This window comes from Leucoraja erinacea, chromosome 9, assembly GCF_028641065.1.
Source record: "Leucoraja erinacea ecotype New England chromosome 9, Leri_hhj_1, whole genome shotgun sequence".
NCBI classification, from domain to species: Eukaryota; Metazoa; Chordata; class Chondrichthyes; order Rajiformes; family Rajidae; genus Leucoraja; species Leucoraja erinaceus.
Genome location: NC_073385.1, coordinates 21,711,436 through 21,724,690, shown reverse-complemented (window position 1 = coordinate 21,724,690; position 13,255 = coordinate 21,711,436). Strand labels below are relative to the sequence as shown.

Sequence of the window (13,255 nt, the reverse complement as noted above, 5' to 3'; positions counted from 1 at the left end):
TGGATCTTTTAGTAGGGTTGTCCTTTGAAACCAAACTGCCAAATGATCTATGAAAAGCAATCTCATTAAGAAACACAAAGTAACTGATTTTGTTTTCAACTAGGATGGTGTGTGCATGTGTGTCTGTGTGCATGTGTGTTAAAGGTCTTCCTTTTCTTTGGGGCAATGTTTTGTATATGGATGCTATTTAGAGTGCTATTGTATGATCAGAACAAACAAATGATTTAAATATTGTTTGTTCAAAAGCCAGATATTTGAAGTTATTACCTGCATTTTCTATGTTTTTTTCCAGCAATCAACGAGCTACCTTCTGAACCACTATTCAAGAGAGCAAGAAGATACTTTGACTGAATAATCTAATAATTTACTGCACAAGCAGAGGACCGAATGGGATAGTGAAGAAGCTATTAAGGTTGGTGTGCAAGGGTGGTGTGCAAGGGTGGTGTGCAAGGTTGGTGTGCAAGGTTGGTGTTAATATTAATTCAAGAACCAAGAGGAGGATTAGATATCAGTTCAATTAAAATAAAACATTTGAAACCACCAGTTGGTAATAATTGGCTAGTCAGTATTAGTAAAAAAGCATGAAGAGCCTGTTGTCATTGGACTATTTACAATATGCTTTGATATAGATCATTGTCATTTCCCCAGAATCATTCAGTGGAAGTAAATAAGCAGAGGTAACACTTAAAAGAGTGATATTCCTGTGCTGGCTAAATATGTAAAGCAGAAAATGTTTATGTTAAGCAGAGTACTGGAACTATTATACAGTGTAGGGGTCTATGGAATACTCAATGGAAATTGGTCCATCTGAGTGAGATCTTCACTTACCATTTTAAATGGATTTTGAACTTGATCTTGTTACTTACTAATATGAATTATTTGAGGTAGAAACAGAGTGTCTTACTTCACAGGGTAATGCGGGGAATTTGGCAAGGGCAGGGATTCGGTACAGAGGGTGAATGGATTGGTCTACAAACAAGGTAAATGTAAAACGGTGAATATGTACAAATTCAGATTAATAATTTGATCCCAAAGCATTGAGTCTCAAAAGGTTTCCTTGGATAGGTATATGGACGGGAAAGGAATGACGGGTTATGGTCTGAGTGTAGGTAGATGGGACTAGGGGGGAAAAGGAAAAAAAAAAAGGTGTTCGGAACAGACTTGAAGAGCCGAGATGGCCTGTTTCCGTGCTGTAATTGTTATATGGTTATATGGATAGAATTTCAGGTGCCATTTTCTCCAGCCGTGGATATATCCTGGATCTATAGCTATAAAAATAATATGAATGTTAAAATAAGTTGGTTGGATTTCAAGTCTTTTGCTACATTCTTAGTTATTTTTTTGATATATTAGTATCCCAAGAATTATTAGAAACTACAGATAGACCTTTATCTCTTCTTACACTTTACTAAGGAATGCTAGTAATTATACTTTATTTACTATCAGTCAACATTGACATGGGCTATTACTCACTAAAATGTAACAGGCATTATTTGCGTGATATCCTTGGCAAATATGCCTGTATTATCAAAAACTACCTGTCGTTAGATAGGGATTCTTCAAATTATTCATATTAAAATAGAAAGGGGAATGACAATTCTGACAAGGTTATCTGTCATTAAGGTGGCTGGAGAATTATTACTTGTATCATTTAATAAAAGGGTAATTCTAGTCACATCTATGAAGTAATTGATGTAGAATGGATATATCAGAAACTTTATCGCACTTCTGCTAATTGGAAGATATAAATCAAAGTTTAATGTAGTGAAATCCATGTAAGATCCTGCCAAATTGGATCAAACATTCAACACATTGAATAACAAATAAAAGGGATCAATTGATCTGCGTGCATTTCCTTTTTAAGAATTAATTTAGTGGCTGGAAAATGTAAGCTGATTTTTAATCTTTCGATACCATATAACTAATATTGATGAAACATCCTTTTACTCTCATGGGCTAGTGCTCTGAGATAATGTTTGGAAAATCAGGATCAGAGCTTCAGGATGTAATAACAGTGTTCCTGTACTTATTTCCTTACAGACTTAATTTAATACAGTATTGGCTTTCTAACGCTCTTTGTCATCTACAACATCAAGAAACCATATCATATTCCTAACAGTTGTTGTCATTATAAAGATCGGATGGAAAATTGGGTGGAGCATTTAGCAGATGGAATTTAATCCTGACAAGTGTGAGGTGATGGATTTTGGGACCAATTAGAAGTAGACATACATAATAAATGGAAGAGCACTGGGGAATGGTGATGAACAAGGAGATTTGGGAATTCAAATACATAGTTCCATTAAATAAATTGGCAACACAAGATGGTGAAGAAGGATTGTGATATGCTTGTTGGGGATTTGGAATTAGGTTTTGGAGCATTATATTACAACTTTATCAAACACAGATTAGACTTCACTTTGAGTACCGTGTATAGTTCTGGTTGCTCCTCTATAGGAAGGATATAGTAGTACTGGAGATAGTGTGGAGGAGATTCACCAGGTTGTTGCCTGGATTTGAGGACTTTAATTACAGGGAAAGACTGAATAGGTGAGGCTTGGTTTCCCTAGAGCAAAGGAAGCCTAACAGGTATCCTCGAAACGTCACCCATTCCTTCTCTCCAGAGATGCTGCCTGTCCCACTGAGTTAACTCCAGCTTTTTGTGTCTATCTTCGGTTTAAACCAGCATCTGCAGTTCCTTCCTGCACACAGGTATCCTCATAGAAGTATGCAAGAATAAAAGAGGTATAGATAGGGTAGATAGTCAGAATCTTTTACCCATAGAGGCCGGCACAGTGACACAGTGGTAAAGTTGGTGCGTCACAGATCCGGGTTCGAAACTGACTAGGAATTCTGTTTGTACGTAGTTTGTATATTCTCCCTGTGACCGCAGTGGTTTTCTACAGGTGCTTGATTTCCTCCCACACTCTGAAGACATACAGATTTATAGGCTTCAATAACATTGCAAATTGTCCCCAGTATGTCGAATAATGCATGTGTATGGGGTGATAGCTAGTTGGCATGGACTCTATGGGCTGGCAGACCTGTTTCTATGCCATAGGTCTAAAAAAAAGTTTAAGTTAAAAGTAAAAAAGTCATAACTGTAGTAGCCTGATTGATGTTAGCAACACACAGCTAAAGAGCATAGTGGAGTCAGATACAGTCATCATGTTTAAGAGACATTTAGACAGGCAATATATATATATAAGGCATATATATATATATATATGGATGCAGACTGAATGCAGGCAGATGTGATTTATGTAAATGGGGAAAATGGTCAACATGGGTTGGGTGCGATGGGCCAAAAGGCTAGCTCTATGCTGTATCTGTTCCTGACTCAAGGATTAATGCTTATGTATGATTGACAAAAAAGCTTCTCATTCTGTGTTGAATGTTGATGTCATGTTGTCAATGCTACATGCAGGTGTTATGGGCTAAATAGGAACCCACAAGGTGTTTCTTAATGAAATGCACACCTGTCCAGTTTGAAGCACACTGAGTAAAATGTTTTTTTTCATGTAAGACTGAGTATATTATAACCATATAACAATTACAGCACGGAAACAAGCCATCTCGGCCCTACAAGTCCGTGCCGAACAATTATTTTCCCTTAGTCCCACCTTCCTGCACTCATACCATAACCCTCCATTCCCTTCGCATCCATATGCCTATCCAATTTATTTTTAAATAATACCATCAAACCTGCCTCCACTACTTCCACTGGAAGCTCATTCCACATCGCTACCACTCTCTGAGTAAAGAAGTTCCCCCTAATGTTACCCCTAAACTTCTGTCCCTTAATTCTGAAGTCATGTCCTCTTGTTTGAATCTTCCCTATTCTCAAAGGAAAAAGCTTGTCCACATCAACTCTGTCTATCCCTCTCATCATTTTAAAGATCTCTATCAAGTCCCCCCTTAACCTTCTGCGCTCCAGAGAATAAAGACCTATTATGCTCTCAATATAACGAAAGAAGAAATAACATAGTTATCTCTCATGTATTTTTGGATTGCTGGAAACCAAATGTTCTTTATGCCCAATAAATGACTTCAGAAAATTGATGAAGTACTTATTTTTGGTAATGATAAAGGGAGACAATGTTGATTAGTTGATCAGAACTTTGTCCTTCTTTGAAATACTAACTGGTCATATTTTATATCCACTTGAATAGACAGATGAGATCTTGTCTTGATGACCCATTGGAATGAAGTTATCTGTAAATGTGGCACTTCCATGGCAATGCATTAAAGTGTTTATGTAGTTAGTTGTCGTGTGATTTTTTTTTTTACAGTATCCTAATAATGTATCCATAAAATATAGCTTCTGAGTCATGTTCCCTGGATATACTGTGGCTTTACTAGAATGTTGCCTGGGTTTCAGCAACTAAGTTACAGAGAAAGGTTGAACAAGTTAGGGCTTTATTCTTTGGAGCGCAGAAGGTTAAGGGGGGACTTGATAAGAGGTTTTTAAAATGATGAGAGGGATAGACAGAGTTGACGTGGAAAAGCTTTTCCCACTGAGAGTAGGGAAGATTCAAACAAGGGGACATGACATGAGAATTAAGGGACTGAAGTTTAGGGGTAACATGAGGGGGAACTTCTTTACTCAGAGAGTGGTAGCTGTGTGGAATGAGCTTCCAGTGAAGGTGGTGGAGGCAGGTTCATTTTTATCATTTAAAAATAAATTGGATAGTTATATGGATGGGAAGGGAATGGAGGGTTATGGTCTGAGCGCAGGTATATGGGACTAGGGGAGATTATGTGTTCGGCACGGACTAGAAGGGTCGAGATGGCCTGTTTCCGTGCTGTAATTGTTATATGGTTATATGGTTATACCCTAAGTACTGGGTGGGTGAGTTGGAGGAATTGCTCTCTAGATCGTAATGGATGTGAGCTCTGTCTATGTGGCCCTTGACACTGTTGGAGTTGAGATAATAGACGCTGTAAAAATCCAAAATATATTTCTCCTTGTCATTGTTGGAATCATTCTAAAAAGTTTCCCATTTGTTCTGTTGAGAAGATTTTGTGTTTCTTCTGCAGAAATCCGAGAAAATTTTTGAAATTCATTAACAACGTCGAAAGTAGCATACTTCAAGAGAAAATATGCAGAAGAAGAAGATTTACATAAAGTTTACAATGGGTACTTTCCAAAAGTAAGAGCCATTTTGTGAATTGGTAATGCATTTTAAAACAGATTAATCATAATGAATGTAGAAAAATTAAAGCAGGATGCTGCCAATTTGATGCAAAGATAAGAAATTGTTTTCTGACAATGAGTGTATTGACACTCTGATTACACTTTGAAGTGTTTTTTTTTCCAGAACTTGATCTTTCCCGAGGATCGAACATGTATACTGAGACTTTCACTAGAAAAATTAAGGATTCTTGAAGATCCTGAAATCTATCTTCGAAGGGCTGTGTTAATAAACAATTTATTAAGGAAAATCCACATTGAAACAGAGAAAGAAGTCTATGAGTATGCTGAACAGTTTAACAAGGCCTCGACACACCTATATTCAGACGCACAGAAGAGAGTGAAATATATGATGAAAGATTATAGTGGATGCTCCCAGTCTTTGTATTATGAAGAGATTGGTTCATATTCCTTTGTGCCTTTTTCTTCAAGCAATGTCATTTATGGACTTGGTTTCCCAAATGGCTATTTGGGAAGAAGTACCTCCTGAGGTGGAATACCATACAGGATGAGCTGCTACTCATCAACTGAATCTGCATTTTAGTCCTTATGTATATTCTCTGATTAGACGTGTGTGAGAAAGAATGGCAGATGCTGGTTTAAATCGAAGGTAGACACAAAATGCTAGAGTAACTCAACGCGTGAGGCAGCATCTCTGGAGAGAAGGAATGGGTGTCGTTTCGGGTCGAGACCCTTCTTCAGTCTGAAGAAGATTCTCGACCCGAAACGACACCCATTTCTTCTCTCCAGAGATGCTGTCTCACGCGTTGAGTTACTCTAGCATTTTGTGTCTACCATCTCTGATTAGAAAATTGGCGTCTTTACAAAACAATAAAGAAGAACACTTGGATTAAACTTTGGTATTGATCATATATATATTTGGAATATTGTGTAATTGATATGTAGTGTTTTTCTTGTTGTTTACAGACTGTATAGTTGATTAAGGACTATGTGCATTTTTAAACTAATACAGTATAACATAGTGATTTACTCTTTCTTTGAAATTACATTTTGATGCTTGAATTTGTTTTGGTTTTGACTCAGCTCTTCGTTGACCCGCTGAGTTCCTCAGCACTTTGTGTTTCACACAAGATTCTAGCATCTGCAACTTCTTTTGCCTTCTTTGTTTAGATAGATAGGAATGAAGTAGATTCTTCACTGCCACCTTCATTATTGCTGCTGGAGGCCGAATGCTCCAAATTTTCTCTTGCCTGACGTGCACAAAGATATGAGGGGAAACAATCACCTCATCCAAGGAAGGGTAGGTCTGCCTGAGTAACAATTGAGGTTGTCATTGTGAATTACTTCCTGAAACAATGTGGGGGATTTTGTTCTTGTAGATTTGGGTTCATTGTAAAGACAGCACTGTATAGTTATTGCGGTTCATGTAATTCTCCACAAAGCAAGCACAGGTGTAGTACAGAGATGTGGCTGGTAGAGCCACTGCCTCACAGCGCTAGAGACCTGGATTCGATCCTGACCTTGGGTGCTGTCTGTAGGGAGTTTGCATCTTCTCTCTGTGACCACATAGGTTTTTTTCTGGGTGTTCCGGTTTCCATCCACATCCCAAAAACATGTGGGTTTGTAGGTGAATTGACCTCTGTAAATTGCCCCTAATATTTAGGGAGTGGATGAGAAAGTGAGATTACATAGAAAATGATCGATGGCCGGCATGGCCTCGGTGGCGCGAAGGACCTGTTTCCATGCTGCATCGCTAAACTTAGTTGGTTCGGAAGTTAAGCCTAAACTGAATATGAAATGGAATACAAACGACTTCATATAATCACCTAACAATGCACAATAGATTCTAATGTCTGGATAAAATTTACAATACAGGATTATACAGGGTTTACATTTTGAATACTCCAACTTAGATAGTGAAACAAGATCCAAATCTGGGGGAAAGTAAACTAAAGGAAAATAATGAATCTATTGTGAAGGGTTTTTGTAGGGTGGAGCCATTGGTAATATATATCATACAACGCCATTCTTCTTATAGATAGGAATGCAACTATGGATAAGACCACTGATTTTCAAGTTACACAACTAGCAACATACATTCATGGTTTACTATTATAGATATATATATTTTCCATTTTAACACTTTTGGATGCTTTTCAGCAACAAACTTGGTTGTTAAATTATACCTTTTAATGGAAACTTAAACTTGTGGCCAGGGATCAACTGGAGTACAGTAAGGTGTATGTGGTATTAAGGCACCACTGTTGGTGTAAGGTGGAACATTGTCAAAATACAGTTGTACAGTTGTACCACATACAATACCGAAAGTGATCACAGTTGAGCTACACTTCTGCAGCGCTGGCAGTAATCAATGGGATGGAAGAAAACTATACATTAAATTGTGGATTTCAATACAATAAAAATTTAAACATTCACATCAGCTGCAAAATGAATTGTAGCTAGACCCAACTGTATCAGCTGTAAGTCTAGTTTTCGACTAGATAAGATATTGTACTCTAGCTTATTTTTATCTTAAAATGTATAAGCCACAAATGTTGTTAAATTGTATAAATGTTTTAAAAACAATCTTCAGTGCTGACAGCCCTTTGCTTCTTTACCCAGTTCCTTGTTCTGTTAGAGTGGACAGTGAATTGCAGCTACTTTGAAATCTGCAATTTCACCAATGGCAAACGTCCCAGTAGTGATGAATGAAATTCTGAGTGGATACTGCTTGATTTTTTTTTTGATGAATCCAGGTCAAAGCTCCTAAACCACTTGAGATGCTGGGCATTTGAGCCCCTGGCAAATGGTTTAGTGATAGGACACCCTTGGAATAACATTGCAAGGAGCATTGGTTATGCATAGCAGCGTTAAGCTCAATGATACAGAGATCATATAGTTACTCTCCTTAGTGCAACTGAAATATAATACGGGAATTACAGCTAGGTACAATCTTTCATGACCTCAGGGTTCCTCAAAGCACTTTACAAACAATGATGCGCTTCTTTAGGAATGTCATCATGGTTGTTAGTTTGTCATTAAAATTACGTTAAATTTACTTAAATTAGTTTTGCGTAATCACATTTCTTGAAATTAAAAAAAACAAGTTTAACATTTGGATTAAATTATATTAACCAAAGAGTGGTTGATACCTGTATTATGCTGCCAGTGGAGGTGGCGGAATCAGACACAATTACTAATTTAAGGGGCATTTAGACTGACATGGGTAAAATCCTAACGTGTCTAAAAGAGATTGGTGTGGATGGGCAAAAAAGGGTCGGCATGGACATGAGGGGTCAAAAGCCCTGTTTCAGTGCTGTGTGATTCCATGATTAATCTAAGATAAACTGAATTTTAAATTAATTTAAAGTAATTAAGCTGTGACACACCCAAACACAGAGAGTAAAATTCAACCCACAGCCCTAGTTAAAAACGTGGGACGTGGGTCAAACCCTAGGCAACATAATTTTTTAGGTGGTACTATAACCTGGCGAGTGGTCTGTTCATCTGATGCTGCTTTACAATGCCAATTATGTTCTTATGCCAGTTGTCTGACCACAATAAAAAAATGGAGGTGTGTTGTGAGCATCACCCAACTGTAATTAGTTTAACAAAGTCCTGAGACGCCTAGCCAACAGATGGGTTGGTTTAGCCACAATACAATACACATTTGGTGCCCCAGCTTGTTGCTTCCGTTTGGTGAAGACTGGCACTAAATTTGATTCCGTCCTGAGAATAGTACGGAGCAATTTTTACTGTTTGGGCACTCGTTGAATTTTGACATCCGGTGATATTTTCAGCTTACAAAAATGAGTTTTACTTTTAGAGAACTGTTGTATAATTGCAAACCAAATTATGTAATAAAAAAAAAAAAATCACCATTATAATTCTGTTCACTGTACTTCATACTGCGGGATTCATTTGCGTTTGATGTGCGCGGTGTAAATTTCAAAACCCATTTAATTCTTAAAGGTTAATAATTTGACCAGAGATGAACATCAATGGGATTGGGTTTTAATACATCATCTAAATTTACATAATTTTCAGGTATGAGATCTATCACATATATATCAAATATCACATATATCTCATGATATGTGAAGCCAAAATGCCTATATTTTCAGCTTTCATTCCCATAATGTGGACAATCATTTGGCACTTGTACTCTTCAGCTGTAAGAATTGCGTTCAGAGCTGTAATATCGTGGCTTTGGCACTATCTCGTTTTATATTGCAACCTTTGATAAGAATTCAATTCACTTGAAATTCTACAAATTTATTTTTGATTTGAACTATTTCAAAACATGGTAATGCTAATTATTTGTAATTGATAAACCATTTTGTATACTAATGCTTCTGTCAAAATTCAAGATTTAAGCTGACCTGACTGGTATTGGATTTGCCTTCTCTGTACAACTAAAGAGGGTTAGTAGCAATTGCACAAATTTATTTTTACAATGAGCTCAGTCTTCCCTTCCACCAGCATAATACAAAGGACCACAACATAGAACTATAGAATGATTGCAGAATAGAGGAGACCCTTATTGTCCCTATTGGCGCTCTGTCGAGTAATCTACTCAGTCCTATCACTGTTTGTTCCCTATAAATCTGTAAATAAATGTCCCTATGTATCCAGTTTTAAACCCTTTACATCCAGCAAGGCTTGCAAATCCGGTCATATATTTAAATATCTTTCCCTTTAACCATATAACCATATAACAATTACAGCATGGAAACAGGCCATCTCGGCCCTACAAGTCCATGCCAAACAATTTTTTTTTCCCCTTAGTCCCACCTGCCTGCACTCATACCATAACCCTCCATTCCCTTCTCATCCATATGCCTATCCAATTTATTCTTAAATGATACCAATGAACCTGCCTCCACCACTTCCACTGGAAGCTCATTCCACACCGCTACCACTCTCTGAGTAAAGAAGTTCCCCCTCATATTACCCCTAAACTTCTGTCCCTTAATTCTGAAGTCATGTCCTCTTGTTTGAATCTTCCCTGTTCTCAAAGGGAAAAGGTTGTCCACATCAACTCTGTCTATCCCTCTCATCATTTTAAAGACCTCTATCAGGTCCCCCCTTAACCTTCTGCGCTCCACAGAATAAAGACCTAACTTATTCAACCTATCTCTGTAACTTAGTTGTTGAAACCCAGGCAACATTCTAGTAAATCTCCTCTGTACTCTATTTTGTTGACATCCTTCCTATAATTGGGCGACCAAAATTGTACACCATACTCCAGATTTGGGTCTCACCAATGCCTTGTACAATTTTAACATTACATCCCAGCTTCTATACTCAATGCTCTGATTTATAAAGGCTAGCATACCAAAAGCTTTCTTTACCACCCTATCTATATGAGATTCCACCTTCAAGGAACTATGCACAGTTATACCCAGATCCCTCTGTTCAACTGTATTCTTCAATTCCCTACCATTTACCATGTAAATTCTCTATCATCCAACAGCCTTTTTCTCATAACTAGTTATAAAGTTGGGAGTGGGTTATAATAGAAACTTTTCATTTATCCCAATGCACCATTGTATTGTATGTATCAGTTGATCATGCTTTGTGGTAATGCAAACTAGTACGATGGTGTATACTGATGCACTATATTGATGTTTGATGGAATTCATTGGTTTCAAATGCTACTTAATCTTATAGACATAGGAGAGCTAGTTATACAAAACTTTAAATTAATTGACGTTTAAAATTGGTTTTGTATTGGTGACTATTATTTAAATCAGCGTGATACTGAAATAAGTAAGGCAGGACATTGAAAAAGAAGGGCAATGTCTTTGTTAAACTGGGGTAGAAATGCAGAGTGTATAAGTGTAGACTCATCAAAATCAACCCAGTAATAGGAACCACAGCAGAAAGGGTTGGAAGATTTAGTAAAAGATTTTGAAATTGGAAACATATTGAAAAAAGAAGAATAGAAAAAAACAATTTAGTTGGGGAATCAGCAGCAATTGAACATAACATTATTAGGATAGTAGCGTGGGGTTCCCTTCTGCTTTGAATCACACAGTGTTCAGCCCCAGGTAGCCGAGGCAAAGCTACAGAACATTTAAAGCAAAAGTTAATAAATATTTCAAGCAAAGGAGGATGACAGTTACAGGAGTAAGGCAGGGTAAAATCATTGGTTTTGTGTCATTTGGCCAAATACGTGCTTCAGTGTGCAATTGTCTCCAATTCAGATTTTGTGCTGGGGTAGTAATTGCAACGTACTGGCCACTAACAACACTATGTCGGGGAAACAATTTACTTTTTAATTAATTTGAATCCTACAACCTCTTGTCTATAAGGTAGTTTAATTTGATTATTACCCAATACATTTTTCTGTCATTATCTATCAGAAAAAGTTAAGAAATATCAACTAATCTTGAGTTTTATTGAGTTAGCTCTCCTATTTCTTGAATGGTGATGAGAGTTAACGCTGTCAATGGACACTGTTCATGAGGGAATGTGAGGTGAGGTGAATGGAAAGCTATATGTCTGTTGGGGGTTGAAATGAAATAATTCAACTAATTGTCCTTAAGTGTTTGCCGTGATAAGGTCACCTAGATTATTTTTCCTTTATCCTTTAATTCATCACTGAATTCAACCAGTTTGCAATGTTCAGTTAGAAATGAAAGCACTTCATTTCCCTCATGGTAGGCTGAGCCAGAGGATTAAGATGCATAGGATTAACAGTGGCTTGGTTGTGTTGATTTAGAATTGGTGTACTGATAGAAGCAGAGGGTTGTGTTGGAAAGGCAGTATTCAAACTGGAGGTGTATGACCAGTGGAGTTACTACAGGGAACTGTACTATGTCCTCTGCTGTTTGGGATGTGGTTTTAGTTTAGTTTATTATTGTTGTTCACTGTATATTATTTATCCAAAATACATTTTTGGTTTGTGCTATCCAGTTAAAGTAAAGACTGTACATGATTACAATCAAGCCTCCACAGTGAAGGATAAAGGGTGTCTGTAGACGTTGTGAGGGTTGTTGGGGACATGCCGAACTTTCTAAGCCATCCAGGGAAGTGGAGGCATTGGTGTGATTTCTTAGCCAGAGCTTTGATGTGACAGGTCATATAATGACAAGGACATAAATATGGACAGGTTGGTTAGTAAGTTTGCAGATGGCATTCAAGATTGCTGGGGTTGTGGATTGACAGGAAGGCTGTCAAAATACAGTGGGATATAGATCAGCTACAGAAATGGGTGGAGAAGTGGTAGGTGGACTTTAATGTGTGAGGTTTCGGACTTTGGGAGGTCAAATGTAAGGGGGAAATATACAATTAATGGCATGATATACTGTATGACCCTCAACAGCAAAATGTACAGAGGTATCTTGGGGTCCAAGTCCATATGCCCCTGAAATGGCAACACAAGCAGATAGAGTGGTAAAGAATGTATATGGTATGCTTGCTTTCATAGTTTGTGGCATTGAGTATAAAAGTCAGGAAACCATGATGCAGCCATGAAGGACTTTGGTTAGGCCACATTTGCAGTATTGTATGCAGATCTGGTTGCCCCACTAGAGGAAGTTTTCAGAAAGGGTGTAGGAGGTAGTTTCCCTGGGTTAGCTACAGAGAGAGGTTGAACATACTTGGAATGTTGGAGATGCCATTGAATCCTTATAGAAGTATATAAAAGTATGAGAGGCATAGACAGGGTAGACATTCCCAGGATGGAGAGGGCATAGCTTTAAGGTGAGAGGGGCAGAGTTTAAGGAGATGTGTGGAGCCACTTTTTTACACAGAGGGTGACGAGTTGCTGGAACGCACTGCCGGTGTAGGTGGTTGATGCAGATATGATTTAGTAGACTTTTGGGTAGGCATTTGGATATGCAGGGAATGGAGGGATATGGTAGTTAAGGGATGGTCTTGGCATCATGTTTGGCATATACATTGTGGGCTGAAGGGCCTTTGTGCTGTACTATTCTATGTTCCAATATATTAAACACCTTAAATAAAACATTTGTTTCAGAATATGTTAAAACCGTAAACACGGGATGTGAAACCAATTCAACTCATGAACAAAGTTTGATATTCAGGAGATTATACAAGGTGCCAGCACTCCCTCTATTGGCTATATGTTAA

The 13,255-nt window shown here is 37.7% G+C and overlaps 1 long non-coding RNA gene across 1 annotated transcript; it reads left to right on the top strand.

Moving 5' to 3' along the window:
- The first annotated feature begins 420 nt into the window (after positions 1-420).
- Positions 421-5,862, top strand: LOC129700109 (uncharacterized). The gene is made up of 3 exons (XR_008723979.1): positions 421-980; positions 5,041-5,153; positions 5,322-5,862. It is a non-coding gene; the product is annotated as an uncharacterized LOC129700109 (long non-coding RNA).
- Positions 5,863-13,255: the final 7,393 nt, after the last annotated feature.